Source organism: Canis lupus, chromosome 36, assembly GCF_003254725.2.
Source record: "Canis lupus dingo isolate Sandy chromosome 36, ASM325472v2, whole genome shotgun sequence".
NCBI classification, from domain to species: domain Eukaryota; kingdom Metazoa; phylum Chordata; class Mammalia; order Carnivora; family Canidae; genus Canis; species Canis lupus.
The window spans coordinates 15,309,506-15,329,223 of NC_064278.1; the positions used below are offsets into that span (position 1 = coordinate 15,309,506).

Consider the following 19,718-nt stretch of genomic DNA (forward strand, 5'->3'; position numbering starts at 1 on the left):
CTTCCCTCTGATTTCTTGTTAGGGCTGTTTAGCTGCCAAACCATCAGGAAACCAGAGTAGTCCATTCAGGTCAGCTTCTGGGGCAAAGAATATGATAAGTATGGATGGAGAATGGATCTATATGGATGGAGAATGGATCTATAAGGAAGGAATGCTACATCATTTAAAAGGACTCTGTATAGGGGTGCCTGGGTAGTTCAGTGCATTAAGGGTCCAACTCCTGGTATGGGCTCAGATAATGATCTCAGGGTTGTGAGATCAGGCCCTGTGTCTGGCTCCACAAGCTGGATATGGAGGCTGCTTAAGATTCTCTCTCCTCCTCTACATCTGTGCCTCGGTGCCCCTCCCACCAAAAAAAGGACCCAATATAACTTCAATTCCTAATACAAAGTTCACATCATGTCCCATAAAATGAAAAATACTTATCTGGAAGATTTTTTTTAATAGTGCATCAGGAGTTGTTCTCTGCTTTAATAAACACTGAAATATAGTCACTTTGATAGACAAATGTTTGTTTTCTTTATGTCACCAGAAGTCCAGGGAGGTAGGCAGTTTCTGGCATTAGTTCAGAAGATCAAGAATATCAGGCAAGGCCAAGCCTCTGCAACATTCTTGGCTTTTCTTACAGGATCTCAGGAAAGCTGCTGGAGATCCAGCCATCATTGTTACTTTCTTTGCAAAAGGGTAGAAAGGATTTTCCTGGATACTCCACCCAATGACTTGTGTTTACATTTCATGGGCTTCCTTTATCTACATGAGAATCTGGAAAACATATTTAAGTTGATCACATTGTGCCCCATATGATATAAGGGTTCTATTGGAAAAGAAACAGGGAAGGAGGGAAGTTGAATAGACAACTAGTAGAACTTAGTCATCCATCTGAGGCACATACGCGTAGGACATTGTTTTATCCTAGTTTCTAAACTTGGGAATTCTCAAGTCCTATGAATTAGACACTCCCTCCTGAGTGATCAGATTTAGCCTCAGTTCCTTCATGGAATGTCAAGGCTTAAAGGCAAGAAAAAGGCCACTTATAAGAGATGGTTTTAGAATTCCAAGGTACATAATCAAGTGTCTCGTGGACAAAGTTTATGCAAACAAAATGAAGCTATTTCTGGTGGAATCTAGAAGTAGGAGAAATGAAAAAGACATTTGATTAGCATGCTGGTGGAAGTATAAAGGAACAATTTTTGTCCAAAATATTTTGCATTAGGGGGATCCCTGGGTGGCTCAGTGGTTTAGCTCCTGCCTTCGGCCCAGGGCGTGATTCTGGAGACCCAAGATCAAGTCCCATGTCGGGCTCCCTGCATGGAGCCTGCTTCTCCCTCTGCCTGTGTCTCTACCTCTCTCTCTCTCTCTCTCTCTCTCTCTCTGTGTCTCTCATGAATAAATAAATAAGATCTTTAAAAAATATATTTTGCAGTGTATATTGAGAACCTTTAAAAAATTGTTTAGATCCTTTATCCCAATAATTCACTTGGAATTTGCCCTTTTAAAAATTCCAGAAAAAGTTAAAAGAACATTTAAGTAAATTTGATACCATTCTATTGTAGAATAATATATGATGATTAAAAACTACATTTACAAAGCGTGAGTTGGTTTTATTGTCATAATAGCCTAAGGTTCTGCTGTGGTTTTGCCCGAGTATTCCAATCCTCTACGTCTCCCGTTCCTTTAATATCCAGCTGGAAGGGCTGGAGTCCCCATCCTAGTAGGATTTATGCTTTCTACTCCATTGCTACCTGTCGCCACCTCAAACTTCAAGAAAAAAACTAAACACTTCTTTTTTTTAGAAGATTTTATTTTTAAGTAATCTCTACACCCAATGTGGGGCTCAAACTCACAACCCCAAGATCAAGATCACATGCTCCATTAACTGAGCCAGCTAGGCACCACCAAACACTCCTTTAGAAAGAAACTGATAAAGAACTTAAAAGACAGTTCATAAAAGGAGAAAATGTAAATGACTTATGACTATATGCAAAAATTTTCAACTTCAAAATTTAATATGAGAAATGAAAAATTTTTTTAAAGATTTTATTTATGAGAAACACAGAGAGAGGCAGAGACACAGGCAGAGGGAGGAGAAACAGGCTCCATGCAGGGAGCCCAATGTGGGACTTGATCCCAGGACTCGAATCATGCCCTGAGCCAAAGGCAGACGCTTAACCACTGAGCCACCCAGGCATCCTGAAAATTTATTTTTTGCCTGTCAGTTTACAATGGAAAAAAAAAAAAAAAGGTGATGCATGGGCTGTCCAGAATACAAGGAAACAAGCATTCATAGCATTGTTTGTGTCAGGGCAACAACTTCTTTGGAGGCCATCTGCTAATATTATCGTTTGGCCTAGCAATACCTGCTTTATAATCTTATCCTTTATACATGATTGAATAAGAATATTGGAAGCTGTGCATACTGTTCTATGACTGGCTGTATTTATGTAAAAATGCAACTCAGTGATGTTAATTCTTGGCCACTGTCACTCAGAGGATGATGGTATGAACAGAGAAACAGAAATATGCTTGACATGGGACATGGTATCTAGCACATAATAGGTACTTAGTAAATATTTATCAAGTGATAAGCTAATTCAGATGCAGGAAATTAGTTTTGTTTCAAAAAGCATCTTGGATCTTGCAGTTTAGTTGCATGTTGTAAATATTTCTCGTCAACAGTTGTAGCCGTGGGACTAGAGCTTAGGAGATGGGGCCCAGCCATCTGTCCAGAACAGTGGGAGACTTTAAGAAATGATTTCTTTTTTTTGTCTTTTTTTAAATACAGTCAAATTCATTTTGAAAATGAATGCAGGGCAGCCCCGGTGGCTCAGCGGTTTAGTAACTACCGCCTTTCGGCCCAGGGCCTGATCCTGGAGACCCGAGATCAAGTTCTGCGTCAGGCTCCCTGCATGGAGCCTGCTACTCCCTCTGCCTGAGTCTCTCTCTCTCTGTCTGTCTCATGAATAAATAAAATTTAAAAAAAAAATGAATGCAGTCTCCAAATAAAACTGGAGAAAGAGATTAGTAGTGGGCCTTGGAAAAGTCTGTAGAGGACAACCTGATTCAGTCTAGAATCAGGTTGCTCTGTAATTTGTTTAGCTACATCCAATGCCTTGGATGAGAGGAAACTAAACTGGGTCATCTAATTGGGAAGCATAATCATTTTAGATAAATTTAGCATGGTCTGGAGAGATGGTCTCAGGCCCTACTAAAAGGAGGGTGTAGCTGGCTTTAAAGTCTTTTCTCCCCCTCTGCTCAAATATTTTTCCCACAACACCTGAAAAATCCCCAAACCTCTGTTGCAAAAGAATTTGGCTACAGTAATCAGTGAAGACAACTTGAGATATTAGTCTTTACATCAGCACATTAAAATACCCTTGGATTTTAATGATGAAAATATGTTGAATTAGAAACTTCTGCAAGTTTCATTGTTTATTTTCTTAATAATTCCCAACAGAGTGTGTTCAAATCACTTAATATAAGAAAGCTCTAAAATAGGTTAAGAGACTTATGCTTAACTATTTCTCTTAGAGAAGGACGAAGTAGTGTTTTTCAGTAAGACTCTGGACAGAAAATACCATTAAGGCACATAACATGGTGACTAAGAAAAAATGAGTTTTATTTGTTTATTTTTCAATTTTTTTTTCTTTTTTTAGAGAGCATACATTTGTGAGTTGGTGGGGGAGAGGACAGGGCAGAGCAGAGGGAGAGAGAGAATCTTAAACAGACTCCACACCCAGCCCCGGGCCCAATGTAGGGCTTGATTCCATGAGCCTGAGGTCATGACCTGAGCTGAAATCAAGAATCAGACACTTAACTGGCAGAGTCATCCAGGCGCCCCCCCAAAAAATGAGTTTTTAAAGTATGCTTATAGCATTATTATTTTGTTGACTGTAACACCTGAGAATTTTTACCATGTGAATTGTATAAGCAATAATGTTAAAGCTTACATTTTAGTCTCATTTTAAATATACATCACAGCTAGAATTGTATCACTCGAATTTTTCTAAGCTCTGCTCATCCCAGCAACTAAATATTATTATCCATCTTATAGAGGCAGTTATGAGTGGCCAGTAAGAAAAATTCTATTTCTTTGACAACATTTTTCACTAATTTATTATTGTTATCTGCACAAATCTTACTAAAAATATTGAAATCAATGGCATTATTAAATCAGGGTAGTGAAAGAAAGCTCAATTTTTAAAAAATTATGCACCAAGTGTGAATGGGTTTAGCATTTTGAAAAGGGTCTCACTCTCAGTAAGTAAATCTTCTTCGTATAATTCTGAAGTTCAGATGTTTCTGATTAGTGTCCTGCTGTCTTATTGGTACCTCCTGGAAGGCAATAAGATTAGTAGCGTGCATGAGTTCCTCATATCTCGGCATGATTGAGTCCAGGTTTGAGAGTGAGGCAGTAACCCTGATGAAGAACTGCAGCATTCTGTATGTAAGTCACAGACTCACGTCCTTAGCACTTTAACGTGGGTGTTTGTCAACCATCTAACCTTTGATATTGACAGTTTTAAATGAGACACTTAGCCCTTGGCATGTGGGAAACAGGTCATACAATTTTTGTAAGCAACCTTCAGTTAAAACAACAATTTGAACAGTATTTATTGCATTTATTGTCATGAAGAGGATGTATTACCTTTCCAGTGTGTTTCCTTTTTTTTTTTTTTTAAGATTTTATTTATGTGTTCATGAGAGACGCAGAGAGAGAGGCAGAGACACAGGCAGAGGGAGAAGCAGGCTCCATGCAGGGAGCCCAATGTGGGACTCAATCCCAGGACTCCGGAATCATGCCCTGAGCCAAAGGCAGGTGCTCAACCACTAAGCAACCCAGCACCCCTAAAGTCTGTTTCCTAAGAGTAAAATTAGATGATGTGACAGAGGGAGGAGAGGGAGTGATTTCAGTTATAAGCTTAATGTTTAATTATAAATCTGATTATCATACTATAATAATACTATATTTGATATAATAAGTGTAGGGCGACCCAATCAGGTGGAGGCTGGCAGCACAGTGATGAAGGAATTCACCTGAGGCAGAACAGAGGCAATAGAAGTTTATTGAATACACTGCAAGGGAGCAGTGGGCAGGATAGCAGAGGAGAGATTGTGCTAGGAGCAGTGGTAGGGGGCTGTAGTTATGGGGGAAGTAAGGAGTTATGTGAACGTATGGAATTCTCCTTTTTTGGTGCCTCTGTCTGGTTGTAAAGGAGCCCATTGGTAAGCTAGGGTTATGGATATCTTGAGGTGGATCACTGAAACAGCCTGTTTGCATTCTGGCTGGTGGTCACTGTGGGCCCTCTTATCTTACTCAGGTTTCCATTGCTCAAGCCTGATACCTAAGAGCAGCTTCTACAATAATTATAGTAATACATTCTACTGAAACTGTCATTCTGATCCCAAAATCATAACTAGAAGAGTGTTCACAAAATCAATAAGAATTTCAATACGATCTTTGTGAATTTAAGTTTCTCGATTGGAAATGTAACTTTTTCCCATACCAGTGGATTTTAGGTGATTCTAATGAAAAACTAGGGAAATTCAAAGAAAAGGACTTATAGAAATATTTGAAGCTCTCTTTGGACCTAAAAATATGACATTCCTTTGTGTACGTAAAACGTCAAATAATGAAATGTTTAAGACCGTCAACAGGGTACAGCTCCAGTCGGAGGGGCAAAGAACAAGTCACTGAGCTTCGCTTCTGATCAACATAGGCTGTTTTGTTTGGGGCCTTTGGCTGAGGTTGCAAGGGAATGGTCTGCTAAATGGCTCCACTATTAATGCTGAAAGGCCTCCAGGCAGAAAGTTCAATGGAAGAAAATAACACACAGCCAGAGTCACAAACAGAATGTCACTGTAGAAAAGCCACCTTTTTATTGTTTCTTACAGGGAACAGAAACAACTACAAGTATTTGGAAATAGGGTCTTAAGTAGTCTTAACACAGCCAAGTCGTAAAAAACTTGATGAGATTTAAGAGTGGGATGAAGAGTCACGTACATTTTTATGTGATTTCAAATTAAAATTTCATATTTCATTTAGCAACTTTTTAAAGAAGTAATAGTATTAACATTTCCTGGAAACAAATACATTTTACAGTAGATCTCCAAGTGCTGCATTCTGGTGCTCTGCTGGGCAGTGGATAAATTATGGTTATACCAAGATACTGAAGCAGTCGGGCAGAACCGGGCAGTCTGCACGCTCTGTCTGCCTGGTTGTGCCATACAAATAGTATAACTTTCTGTGTGTGTCATGACATGGCAAAGACTACACGCTAGAAACCTGCTTTGCAAATATGCCTTGTAAAATCCCTGAATTCTAAAAGAAAGAGCATGTTAAATTATCTGATTATCATATGAGTAAATACACAGAGGCAGAGAGAGTATAGTGTAGCTTCCCCAAATAGAATGCACAACATGCATGGTGATAACAGGGCACAGTATGAAGGAAGGCCAGTGGAGGAAAGCCAACGACTTCCCATTGGGCTTTTTTGCTTCCTTTGCTTGACCACACTGACTTTCTAACAATAAATACTCAAATGTTCTAGCAAATGTTGGGGAGTGAAGGCATATGGAGTGTTTGATTTTGTTTGTGTTTAAAATATGGTTTCCACACACATGGCATTGGTTTAGCTGTTGTGTGACTTTATTTGGATCTTCTTTTGCTCAAAAAAGAGATGAGAACCATAGCTCTTTGAAACGTCCAGCTCCCAGGTTTGTCTTCTGTAGTTTGCTTTACCACATTTGCAGAGGCATAACTTTTGTCCCTAAAATATCTTCATTTGTGAGATTACAGTGACTTTCAACAGTGATTTCAGCTGGGTCTTGGAACATTAGGATTAAGGCATAAAAGGAGGCTGCAAAATTTCATGGATCATGGATTTAAATATTTAGATTTTTAGATTCCAGAGTACGGTTACTGTAGCAGGAATCTGGCCTTGATACTAGAGCTGATGAAGGCAACTATTTCTTTGAAAGGTTGGATGTCCAGAGACAAGGTCTACAAAAATGAATTCACTGACATATGTGTCCTATTAAATGAGTTGGTGTTTAATATCCAAAGATATTTTTAGATATCCAGTCTTCCATTTTTCTCTTTCAACCTTGGGGAGGACAAATGGGAGGAGAGAAAAAAACAAAAAAGAAAATCTTAAAATACTAGAAATTCATAAAATTGTGACTGTCACTTTTTTTGTGTGTTAATCATTATACCTACACTTTTACATGACTTGGGGCCTGAATATTATTGCAGAGAACACTAGAGTGCTAGCTTTATTTCCTCTTGTCTGTATTTAGCTTTCCTTTTGTCTCTATTCAGCTTTTCCTAATAGCTCTTCACCCATCTTTCCAAAAGTAAGCTAAAGTCAGTGTCTCACTTCAGCATTTCCCCACGGAAAAAAATGCAGCTTCCAGCAACATTCAAGTAATGTGTTTTTCTCTTCACACCAATGTGGTATCTTAGGTTAAAACAATTCTATAATAAGACACCCCCTTAAATCAACACACTTACATCAACAGCCTCTGAAGGATTTTGCAGTAGAATCCATGAAGCTGCACTTGAATTGTGTGTTAACCCATAAGCAGAAGAGCCATTTCCTTCCTGGAACCTAATGAAAGAAAGAGAAAGAGATACTCTGTAAAGCCAATATGGATTATCTTCTCAAGATTTAAGTTTTGAATTGTGGTCCATAGAAAACAGACAGAGTCATGGAAATGTTTTGCTTATATTTCCTAAATCCTAGAATTCAGGTGACTTTGCCAGGTTTTTTGTTTTTTGTTTTTTTTCCTGCAGGAGCTGGTTCTTTTAACAATGTTAAAAGGTGGTATGGATTATTTGAACATGAGAGTATTTAGTAAGTGCTTCATCCACCTAAACCTAATTTAACTAACTTGGAAGAGGATTAAGGAGACTCAGACACTGGTATGATTGTGGGGGGAAGATCCAAAATTAATCTCCTGAGCTGCCACAACCATTGTTTCAAATGTTTGGAAATTTTCTTCAGCATTTCTTCTAAATGAGATTTAGATCTCATACACAATCTTGGCTGAAGACAAAGGGTTTTCCCTTTTGGAGAGAGAACCGTCTTCTCCCAGCTGTTGCAACTAGTTTGTGTTTCAAGGAGCTGTGGTGTTTAAAGGAAAGCATATATTGGTTTGAAGGGTTGAACTTGAGTTGGTTTGTCTTTTTATTTAGCTTCTACTCTCATGCCAGAAAACCTTACTTTCCTGGAGATAAAATTAATATTTTTTATATTAGATCTTTGTGAGCAAAATAACAGAATGCCCCCATTTCACAGATGAGGAAACTCCTGCTTCTAAAGCTTAGGTGCCTTGTCCACACTCATGCAGCTAGGAAGTGTCAAAGCCAAGATTCCACACAGACTTTTCTCACTGCCAAGCCTGGACTCTGAACCACCATGCTTGGTTGTCTTCCATGGCAACTATATTTTATTCTACTCAATGTCATAAGATATATCTTCATCCATTTGGGCTGCTATGACAAAAATACCACAGACTGGACGGCTTAAACAACTAACATTTATCTCTCAAAAGTTCTGGAGGCTCAGAAGTCCATGATTAATGTGCCAGCACAGTGTTGGGTGAGAGCCTCTTTCCTGGTGCACAGATGAAGGTCCTTCTGCTGTGTTCTCACATGACAGAAATGATTAGACAGCTCTCCTGCATCTCTTTGCTAAGGGCACTAATCCCATCCCTAATCACCTCCCAAAGGCCCATCTCCAAATATACACTGGGGAATAGGATTTGAACATACAAAGTTTGTGGGGGGGACACAAACTTTTAGTCTGTAGCAGACGCCTACCCCTGCTTGCGGTGGCTTTCCTTAATCATTATATGGCTGGCTATGCTGATTTTCTTCAGCAAGTGACTATTCTGATTATTTGTCCTTAAAGAGACAACCACTTGTGTATTATTCTGGCTTAGTTTTTGGATACTTCATTTGCAGTTCTTCTTAATGGTTTTGCAGATCTCCAGGCAGTTCTTAATTGTTACTTAGATATCAGTATACATATTTATTCAAATTAGTTGCTACAAATTAGCAGCACCCCAGAAATCTATCTGTAAATGAAAGGCAGGAATTTGAAGTTGAAGTCCAATAGCCTTATCCTTAAACCTGTTGCTATCCTTGTTCCCTAATATAGTGCTAGCAACATAGTTGGGAGTTGTTATAGTCATAGTTATAGTTATAGTCATAACCATAGTTCCTGACATAGATGTCTACCCCATCATCCTGAAAGACTCACCAATAACAGCTCCCTTACTGATTTAGAATTATCTCCTAAAAGCCTGCTGCTAACATAACCTTACATTTCTCAAGAAAAGGTAATACTTAGATCTTATTTATCAGACTAGCTAGCTGGCTTTCACCTAGCGATGTGTGATTTCTGAAGGAATTGGAGATGTTGGCAGACATTTTTGAGCAAGAACAACTTAAAGGCTTGTTCATTTCTTGAGTATACATTCAGTCATCATCTACTGTGATCCAGGCCACAGAAGTAGAAAGATGACTATGATTCTGTACTGGCTCTCAGGTGGGATCATTGTTATTATGTTGTTATACACAGAATGAAATGGGAGCCCAGTACTAGGGCATTTAACTTGGACTTGGGAGTTAGGGAAGAGGCCAAAAGATGAGTCTGAGCTGGTTCTTACTACTTGTCAGGGCTAGCAGATGGAGTTGTCATGTTGAAGTGGAGACAGTCCTGAGGAGCAGTTGGAGATGAACTGGAGAGGTAAGTGAGGTGTCAGATCAGGAAAGGCTGTGTGTGGTGAACTGGAGAGTGCCATCTTTGTTCTGGAAATTATCGGGAACCATTGAAGATATTGAGTAGAGGATGACATGCTCATTTAGAAAATTGCCTTTGGGTACTATGTAGAAAATAGAATGGGGCAGACCTGAAGATGAGACTAGAGAGAGGCAGTCGCTGTGATCTAGGCAAGGGTTGATAAGGCCTGAATTAAAGCAATGAGATAGATGGAATGATTCCCACAGTGGGGATAGATGTGGAGTGTACAAGGCCTGGTGACTGATGTATAGTGGGACTAGCAGAGGGAGGAATCTGGAATGGAAAGCTTTGTTTCCGGATTGTGCTGTTCCTGAACACATTATAGAAAAATGGTGACTTCTCAGCAATTTTTTAAGGCACTGAGTTTCAAAGGCAGCTGAAGATTATGATGAAATGATGCTGGAGAGGTAAGTTTGAAAACAAGGGCCAGTCTTTTGATAATGAAATGAAACACTGCTGGTCAGGTGGTAGAGAGGTGGAAAAGGTTGTCAAAGGTTGGCATTTCCTCTGCCCACCAACAGCACAGGCCCCACCCTCATGGCCAAGGTTGGCACTTGCTTACAGTGATGCATCCCTGGTGCAACATGACAGATATTCCACTGGGTGATGCACTTGCCTTTTTTTTTTTGAGATTGATTGATTTTAGAGAGTATGAGTACAAATGGGGGGAGGGGCAGAGTGAGAGGGAGAAGGAGAGAAGCAGACTCCCCACTGGGTGGGGTGCCCAATATGGGACTGTGTCCTAAGAGCCTGAGGTCATGACCTGAGCTGAAATCAAGAGTCAGCGCTTAACCAGCTGAGCCACCCAGGCACTCCTGTGTGATGCACTTCTTGAAATAATTTCAACAAACATAAATATCTATAAACATACGGCTTAATTGGAGAAACAATGTAATATGTGTTGTAAATCTATGCCTGGTTCTCATTTTTCTAGGTCAAACTATTATGAGAAATAATTCATGTCACAGTTAGTTTTCCTCTAGATATTCCTGGCCCTTTTATCCCTTAGTAATTTGCCATATAATTTCCAATCTTTCATATTTGATATCCCAGCCATGCCTCACACAGTTGGTCTCTCTCTGTTTTATTAGTCAGGGATAGGGCTCAGGTGAAAGCTTTATGTTTTCTAGACTAGATTGTAAACTGTCTAACGCAGAACCACTCTCTGTAGAAGATACCTGTTATTCTAGGAAATACTATATGTACGTAGACATATTTGTTGTACCAACAAAGTTTGCCTAAATTGAGAAACTGCATTATCTAATAACTAGTAGAATGTAGGATGCTTTTCAAAATACAGAAAGTATAGAGTAGCAACTGAAATTATTAATTCAAAATGAACACATGACTGCATTCTTCCAGAGAGAACTACATCTGGGCTTAAGAACATAAACCTTGCCACAATCCAAGAAGGCTATCAATTCTGAGTCTGGGAACCTGTTTATTTTTTGAAGTAAAATGAACAGCTGGCAAAAGGCAATTAATCTTGTAAATAAGGAATGATTTCTTGCATTTTGTGGCATGCAGGTTATAGACCTTTGACTGACATAAAATTCTCCCAAAAATTTTTTGTATCATTAATTGAATGAGCTCTAAGGGAGGGGAATGACTGTCCTAGCATACACTAGGAAAGTATTTCAAGTTAAGAGGTGAAAAGATAATGCCAGTGTATTTTTCACAGTATATTTTTTTTAAGAAAAGAGAAAAGTCTAAATGACTCAGTGTGCTCATCAGTGGATATAAGTGGATATATAAATGGTCCTACTTAAGAATAATTTCTACCAGCCAGTGGTAGTTGTCTTTTCCCCTCTCTAGTTTTTCTTAATTAGTAACTATAGTCCCAGTTAAGTTTAAAGTTCCTTTAAAATATGTTCAATAACTGCCTTGTAATTGTTTCTTGTTAGTGATTAGAGCTGGAATATGTCTTAGAATTCATTAGACAATCATCCCATTTTATGGTGGAAGAGACTAAGGACCAAAAAAGTGGAATGAGTTACTACTGCTCAAAACAAACAAAAAGACTTTCAGAACACTGAAGCACTTCGTATAGCACGTATATATTTGTTAATCAGAATATCTTCCTTGTGTTCTATTTACTGAAGTGAAGTAAATTACAAAGCCCGAACTAGTTTTATTCAGAAATGTGACCATCTTGATGATACACACACGGTGGGCACTCATTACCCTTTGTCAGGTTTAAGCAATATTTAATTCTAATTGACTTCACTTTCAGTTGGCCATTATTTAATTTATTGAGATTGACCAGTGTAATATATGGTTTTCAGGATTTCAACACAATTTGGGGATTTTTTGCAATGCAGATATTTTCCTTTTGCCCAGGGCAATAATAGACAGGGATGCAAACACTGCTTTAAAGAGGGTGTCTGCTGATTTACATATTTTAAAAGTATTAAGATCAAAGGTAATGAGAATTTAATCCATATGGCATGCAGAAGATAAATAAGAATATTAATACTTATCAAATACTAATTAAAAGAAACACATGGATCTAATTTTAAGAATGTAACACAGGGATGAAATACTCTTTGTAAAGTTAAGACCTGATTCTTTTGTAAAGAGGACAGTTGTGGTGAGTTGGGTTTTCCCCCTCAGGGTAAATGACTGGCTGGTTCATATATAGAGCTTTAATAGAATCATGATAATAATTATGAGATAGTGATTGTGCTGTAACAGTTTACAAAGTGCTTTCACATCTTTTTTTCCTCAAAGCAAAACTTTTAGTTCCTAGAACTCTTACCCCCATTTCAGTTTAGTGGAAATAGGCTCATAGAGGCAAATAACCCTGGACCTAACATCAGTCTCAATCATCTTCTCCCTCCATCTTCCCCATGCCCTCTTTGCTCTTCCCCATGCCTTCTTTGCTCTAATTACGATTACTCAGAAGGATACAGAGAAATAAGCACTTTTATTCATGGAGAGTATTGGGTGTGTACATTGGTACATTTTTAGAGTATCTGTACAACTGTATACTTTATGCTAGTCATCTCACTTCTAGGAAGCTAATTTTAGGAAATAATACAGTCAAATATTAATGCCAAAGGATGTTTGTGGCAATTTTGAGAAATTTTAATAAACCAAATGTCCAACAAAAGAGTGTTTCGATTTTAGTACATCTTACATGATGTAATATCAGGGAGCTGGTAAAACCTTGTTTACAGGGATCCCTGGGTGGCTCAGTGGTTTAGCACCGCCTTCCGCCCAGGGCCTGATCCTGGAGACCCAGGATTGAGTCCCGCATTGGGCTCCCTTTCTCCCTCTGCCTGTGTCTCTGCCTCTCTCTGTATCTCTCATGAATAAATAAATAAAATCTTTAAAAAAAAAAAAAAATTCCTTCTCTTTCTGCCTGCTCCTCTAGCCCCTCAAAAAAAAAAAAAAAAAAAAGAAGAAAATGTAGAACACATAAGGTAAGAATATTAAAGTAGAAAATAAGTACCTCTTATAATTTTGTTATTCAGAGGTAATTGACTATTTTAAGGTATTTCTTTCCATAACGTAAATTATAATACTCTTGGGCCAAACTTGCTGTTTTTGTATATGGCTCATGAGCTAAGAATGGTTTTCATATTTCTAAAAGGTTGACTAAGATCAAAAGAGTAATAGTTTGTGGCACATGAAAATTACATGAAATTAAAATCTCATTGTCCCTAAATAAGGTTTTATTGGAACATGGCCATGATTATTTGACTATGTACTAGGTGGCTTTACAACAGCAGAGCTAAGCAAGAGACCCTATAACCCACAAAGCCTAAAATATTTACTATCTGGTTCTTTACAGAAAATATTTGCTGATCTGTGATATAGATAAAACAAATATAAATATGTGGGTATATATAAATGAAAAATTATGTATCTTATATTCTACTTTTTTAACATTTAAATATAAACACTTGCTGGTAACTGTTGTGCCCAACCAAGATTGCGAATCTGAGAAACCACCAAGGAGCTGACACACGAGGGTTTGTTAACGAGCTCAAGCTTGGGCCCAAATATACCCGACACTGTGGAGCAGGGACTTGGACCCCGAAGTTAGAGGCGTAGCAGTTTTGTAGGGGCCAGTGGCCAATGAGATTGTAACACACACAGAAAGTTGCATAGTCATGTCAGACTCACACGCAGGTGGCCAGTTGAATTACAATTTACCCTAATAGTGACTGTTTGAACTAGCCTATCACTCTGGTCAAAATTGGCATGCAGGTTTGGTGGGCAAAAGGGGAGATTTACATTCTCTGGAGGCTAGAGGTTCCGCATTCCTATATGAGCCGGTTTCCGGTGAGGGTGTGCTCAGCGGCTTGACTAGGGTGGGGGAGTGCCTTAAGCAATAAGCAGGTCGTGTGGGGGTTATACATGAGATGGCAGGTGTAGCACAAAATGGAGTTAGACCTGCTCTGCTTGTCCAGGGGTAGGGGATTTTTGTTAAATTCCTTGGGTACCACAGTAACTGTAAATATTCTTTGTAAACATGTTTGTTTGTTTGTTTTTTAATTTTGTTTATTCATGAGAGACACAGAGAGAGGGAGAGGCAGAGACACAGGCAGAGGGAGAAGCAGGCCCCAGGACTCCAGGATCACAGGCTGGCTGCCGTGCCCCCCCTTCCCCCCCCCCCCCCCAGGAATCTTAAGCAGGCTCCACCTCCAGCAGAGAGCCCAACACCAGGCTCAATCTCACAACACTGAGATCACTACCTGAGCCAAAATCAAGAATCTGAAGCCACATGGAGGGAGGTCCTTTAAATGCTAACAAGTGTTTACAAAAAATGACGTGTATTCTTTTCTTTCTATTATATGCATACTATTGAAAATGCAAAGGGGGGGATCCCTGGGTGGCGCAGCGGTTTAGCGCCTGCCTTTGGCCCAGGGCGCGATCCTGGAGACCTGGGATCGAGTCCCATGTTGGGCTCCCGGTGCATGGAGCCTGCTTCTCCCTCTGCCTATGTCTCTGCCTCTCTCTCTCTCTCTCTCTCTCTCTCTCTCTCTCTCTGTGACTATCATAAATAAAATAAAAATTAAAAAAAAAAAAAGAAAATGCAAAGGGGCCCCTGGGTGGCCCAGTCACTTGACCTACCTACCAGGACACAGCCCCTCCCACCATATGCACACTTAATCTTCTCAACTCTTCTACTAAAGAATTTGGTCTTCACCGTGTCAGGCTGTTTGGGGGAGCTTTCCCTTCCCCCAAATTTTGTAGTAGCCCAGTGACACCACATCAAAGATAGGAACAGCTCCAGTCTTGTTTTTGGTGGCATTGGCCAGCATCTGCTCATTGACCAAGGTCCATACTTTTTCATTGTTGACAGTTGAGCAGAAGTTCTGGTTCCTGTTTAAGTGGTAATGACTCATACCAGCTTTTCCAGAGTAACCTGGGTGATACTTGTCAAAGTTGATCCTGTGATGATGCATGCCACCAGCATTAGCCTGGCCTCCTGGGTGCTTCTGGTGCCTGACAATGCAGCCGTGGCTCACATGGCTCTGAAGTTTCCTGGTCTTCCTTAGTCTGGATGGCATCTTGGCAGCCCAGACAAAAGAGCCACGTTATTTTTTAAAAGAATTTGTCCAAGTTTAACAAATGGTGAGTGGCAGGGGCAAGGTTTGAACAGAAAACCCCTTTCTACCATGCCCATTGACTCCTAGAATCTCCTGGCTAGAAGGATCTTTAGAGATCTATGAATAGTCCAGTCCTTTAATTTACAAAAGGAAGTGAAGACTCCAAAATGTTAACACCTTGCTCAAGATACAAGGCAATCGGTGCAAGAGTCCCAGCAGGCCCCAGGCTTCCAGACTCCCTGACTCCCTGTACAGTGCTCTTTTGACTTCCTCCCAAGGCACCATTAGGTGTAGTAGGCAAGATCAGTAGATTTGCGGAGTTTTTTTTTTTTCAACCTCCAAATCACTTTTATTTTGTATGTTCCCTTTCCTTTGTGGTTTCTTTTTTAAAAAATACCCACAGCCAGTTCTGTAGTCTGATATGTGAAAATACTAGAAGCCAGGTATCCTAATAATCCTTTATAAAAGGACCCCATATGTGGAACAAGGTAGCTAGTAGAAGAAACATTCATATAGTCAGCTCTGTCAAGAATAGAATCAATCTGGAGTGTCTGGGTGCTTCAGTTGGTTAAGCGGTTGCCTTCAGCTCAGGTCTTGATCACAGGGTCCTGGGATCAAGCCCCTCATTGGGCTCCCTACTCAGTGGAAAACCTACTTCTCCTTCTCCCTCTCCCTCTGCCCCTCCCCCACTCATTCTCTCCCTCTCTCTCTCAAATAAATAAATAAAATCTTTTTTAAAAAAATAGAGTCAATCTATGAAGGCTTGGCTAGGTGGTTAACTGTCAGCCCTCCTCTATGAGAATATATCCCTGGCCAGCCCCCCTCCAGGGGAGCTTCTCTGCTGCCTCAGGTACCTTCCAGGTCTTCAGAGCTTCTTCTCATAGTTGGCCTACTCTCTGACTAAAGCCTCACCTAGAAAAAGGGCAGGAAACTAGAACCAAAGGCCCTGGGCGCTGATCCTCATTCTACCTCTTTGCTCTCCAATCCCAAGAATGTTTTAAGGAAAACTGCTCAGCTGAAACTCTCTTGTCCTTCATTTTTATTCACCAGCCAACATTTCCTGATCACCTAGAATCATATCAAGGTCACTTTGCTAGGCTGGGCTGAGGACAGAAGGAAAATTCAGTCACAGCTCTGACTCTTGGTATCAGCAAAGTGTCGGTAACTCCCCTGTCCACTTCTCAGAGAGCTAGGTCTCCAAATTAAATTATCTATATGAAATATTTTTAAAACTCAAACACTATGCAAATGTGAGAGGCCTTTTTTATTAACGTGCCTTTGTTTCTTGCTAAAGAGTCAAAGGCGAGAGGCTAAGGTTTTCATGATGTTTAGCCAGTGAAGGAGGGCAGAGGGAGGCCGTGAGAGAGTTTCAAGATTTCAGGTTTCTAGGGATAAGAACCGACTGGCCTCAGGTCTTTTCCTCCTACTGACCTATCAATATGCTAACATGAAGAGTTGAAGGCAAAGCTGATAGAAGTTAAGTCACTTCTAGGTTGTGATTAATTTAGACTTTTATGTGTCCTAATGGCTCTGAATTCATATCCCCAGGATATTGGAAATACCAACCAAAAAATTTAAAAAACAAACAGATTCCTATGTCCTTATGACCAAAAGAACAAATTTAGAAAATCTTTTCCTATTCAGATAAAGGTTTATGGTATTTTTAGGGAGTAGAGAAGACAGGTTATACAGGACAATTCTAACTGAGATCAAACAAAGGTCAAGGACTTCACCACTTTTAATATTTTACCATATTCACCTTATATGGGCTGTATACCCTGTGAGTAGCTAATGCATATATATAAAACTGCACCTTAAAGAAGCCTGCATGGTCCTTTATGATTACACATATGTTTAATTACAAGATGACTTCATTGTAAGGCTTTCGCTGGCAAGTAATTGCACACCTAACTCAAACTAGCTGAAACAATAAAGAGGATTTATTGGCTTACTTAAACGAAATGTCCTGAGTACGTGGGGTACAACTTGGTCAGGACTTCAGGCTCCGTTCTTTGCAATTCCCTTAGCTCTGCCATCCTGCATGGGTTAGCTTCACCTTTAGTTTGGTTCTTTTTAAGATGGCAAAAAGCTGCCATCTTAAATTTGAGTGAACTACCTCCCCCACCCCAACCACTCCCTGGGGCCAGAGGAGTGCTGTATAATAATTGGCTGGTGCCCAGATTGTATGCACCAATTACAGAAGGGAAGGGAATGGAGTTACTCTGACATGGACCTATTAGGACCCATCCCTGGATGTGGGGGTGGCCTCAGTCTCTCCCAAATAATGACTGCTGTGCATTATGGAAAAGGTGGAATGGACTGGGGGAGATGACAGTGTTCACTGTATCAGTCATGGTCCCATCAGGAAACAGGAACCACACCAATTATTTTAACATAATTTAACAATTCTTTAGTTGTTAACCAACACTTAAGAACTGAAAAAAGTGAAAGGGAGGCACTGCAGTATCCCAGAGATAAAAACTTTAGGAAGTGGGTACCATTCCTAAAGCTCAAGGAGCAAAGAGAAGATCTGTTTTAACTTAGACTTGGGTGAGTGGCCTCATAGAGCTGAAACCCAGACCTCTGAATAGGGTCGTGTCCAGCATGTCAGGGAATCCAGTGAGACTGGTTCCAGTAGCATGAGAATGAGACACTGCAAAATGGAACTAGCCACAACTGTTGGATTCAACCCCCCACTGCCAGAGTGAAAAATCTGTTGCTGTGGATGATGACAGGAAAGAAAAAAAAAGCAGGAAGGATGGGCTCCCTGGGTGGCTCAGCAGTTTGATGCCTGCCTTTGGCCCAGGGCATGATCCTGGAGTTCTGGGATCAAGTCCCATATCAGGCTCCCTGCATGGAGCCTGCGTCTCCCTCTGCCTATGTTTCTGCCACCCCTCCCCTCTGTGTCTCTCATGAATAAATAAATAAAATCTTAAAAAACAAAAAAAAAGCAAGAAGGAAATGTGTATCACTGCTGTAGTCCTTGTTACTGTAAATGAAATGCTCATTAAGATATATGTTGATGTTTATCATTTCCTTATTTCTTATTCTGTGATCTCTTAGTCAAGATCTCACCTTGTTGAGATTCTTTAAGATAAGCCAAACTTCATTCCTGAAGGGTTTGAATCTTCAGTGGCTTTTCATATTTTTGCTTACTGTTGTTTCCCATTAACTTTTACTATTGGACCTGGAAGTAGTGAGAGGTACCCAAAGAATATCCTGGGTCCCAGACAGAGTCCCCTTTGCTCCCATAGCATAACTCCAATTCCCTGATCATCAGGATCAATCCTTCCAGTAGAGTAATCTCCTTCTTCGTCTGGTGATTCAGTGGCATAAGGGGTCCAAAATGCCAACTGGCAGTCTCATCTTCTGATTTAGTAGGACCATTATTGCATCTTCTGGTGGAAGCATCTCTTTCTTGGGTACCTAGACCTTCGAACCAGGAAAACTCAAAGTTGAGGGACAAGAAAGCAAAAATTCTATATAAAACAATTTTAATTATTTAGAGGGTAATAAAAAAATCTAGACCCATTATCTCTGATTTAGTACTCCCCTGAAAATATATTTTTAGGGATGTCATGGCTCAGCAGTTGAGCACCTGCCTTCAGCCCAGAGTGTGATTCTGGAGTCCCAGGATTGAGTCCCACATTGAGCTCCCTGCATGGAGTCTGCTTCTTCCTCTGCCTGTATCTCTGCCTCTCTCTTGCTATTCATAATAGATTATGAATAAATAATTAAAATCTTTTTAAAAAGGAAAGAAAGAAAGAAAACATGATCTCAAACTTTAATTTCCCAGTGGGCAAAGTCTGTGCCTGGTTCGTATTTGTATGTCCATGGGAGCCTCTTATAACACCTGTGTCATGATAATAGGCAGTCAGTAAATGCTGGTTGAATGTGTAGGTAAATAGGTAGCTTGATATGGCCTGATTAGTATCAGAAGATGAAAAGTCTTTTCATTTTCATTTTATTAATGCTAGTGCACACATGAAACCTAAGTTTCTTCAGTCTCTGGACTTAAGTAAATTCTGATATCTGACTCAGCAGCCCCATTTATATCAGTATTGGGTTGAAGATTTACAAGTACATGAGTTTCTCAGAGGAGATAGTAGGTCTCTATTCCCCTCAGAGTCTCATGGCTTTTGGGTAGTGTTTAATACTACTATGCACTTAAAAGTGGAGTATCTTAAATTTTAGAAGATTCATTTTCTTGTATGTGACTTTAAACAGGGAAACATTTCATTAGCTTCTCTTCCCAAGTCCTGAGGAGCTCCTGAAATGTGAACCAAAGCAGTCTTCCACTGCCTGGAGCTCCTCCACAACATCAAACGCTTAATGAAAATGTTTTCCTCAA

At 39.9% G+C, this 19,718-nt stretch overlaps 1 protein-coding gene and 1 pseudogene across 13 annotated transcripts in view; one reads left to right on the plus strand and one right to left on the minus strand.

The window, feature by feature from the left end:
- Window positions 1-19,718, plus strand: part of MYO3B (myosin IIIB) — a 427,138-nt gene that overhangs the window by 332,694 nt on the left and 74,726 nt on the right. The gene's annotated exons all lie outside the window — the stretch shown is intronic.
- Window positions 6,917-15,328, minus strand: LOC112668302 (60S ribosomal protein L27a-like; annotated as a pseudogene).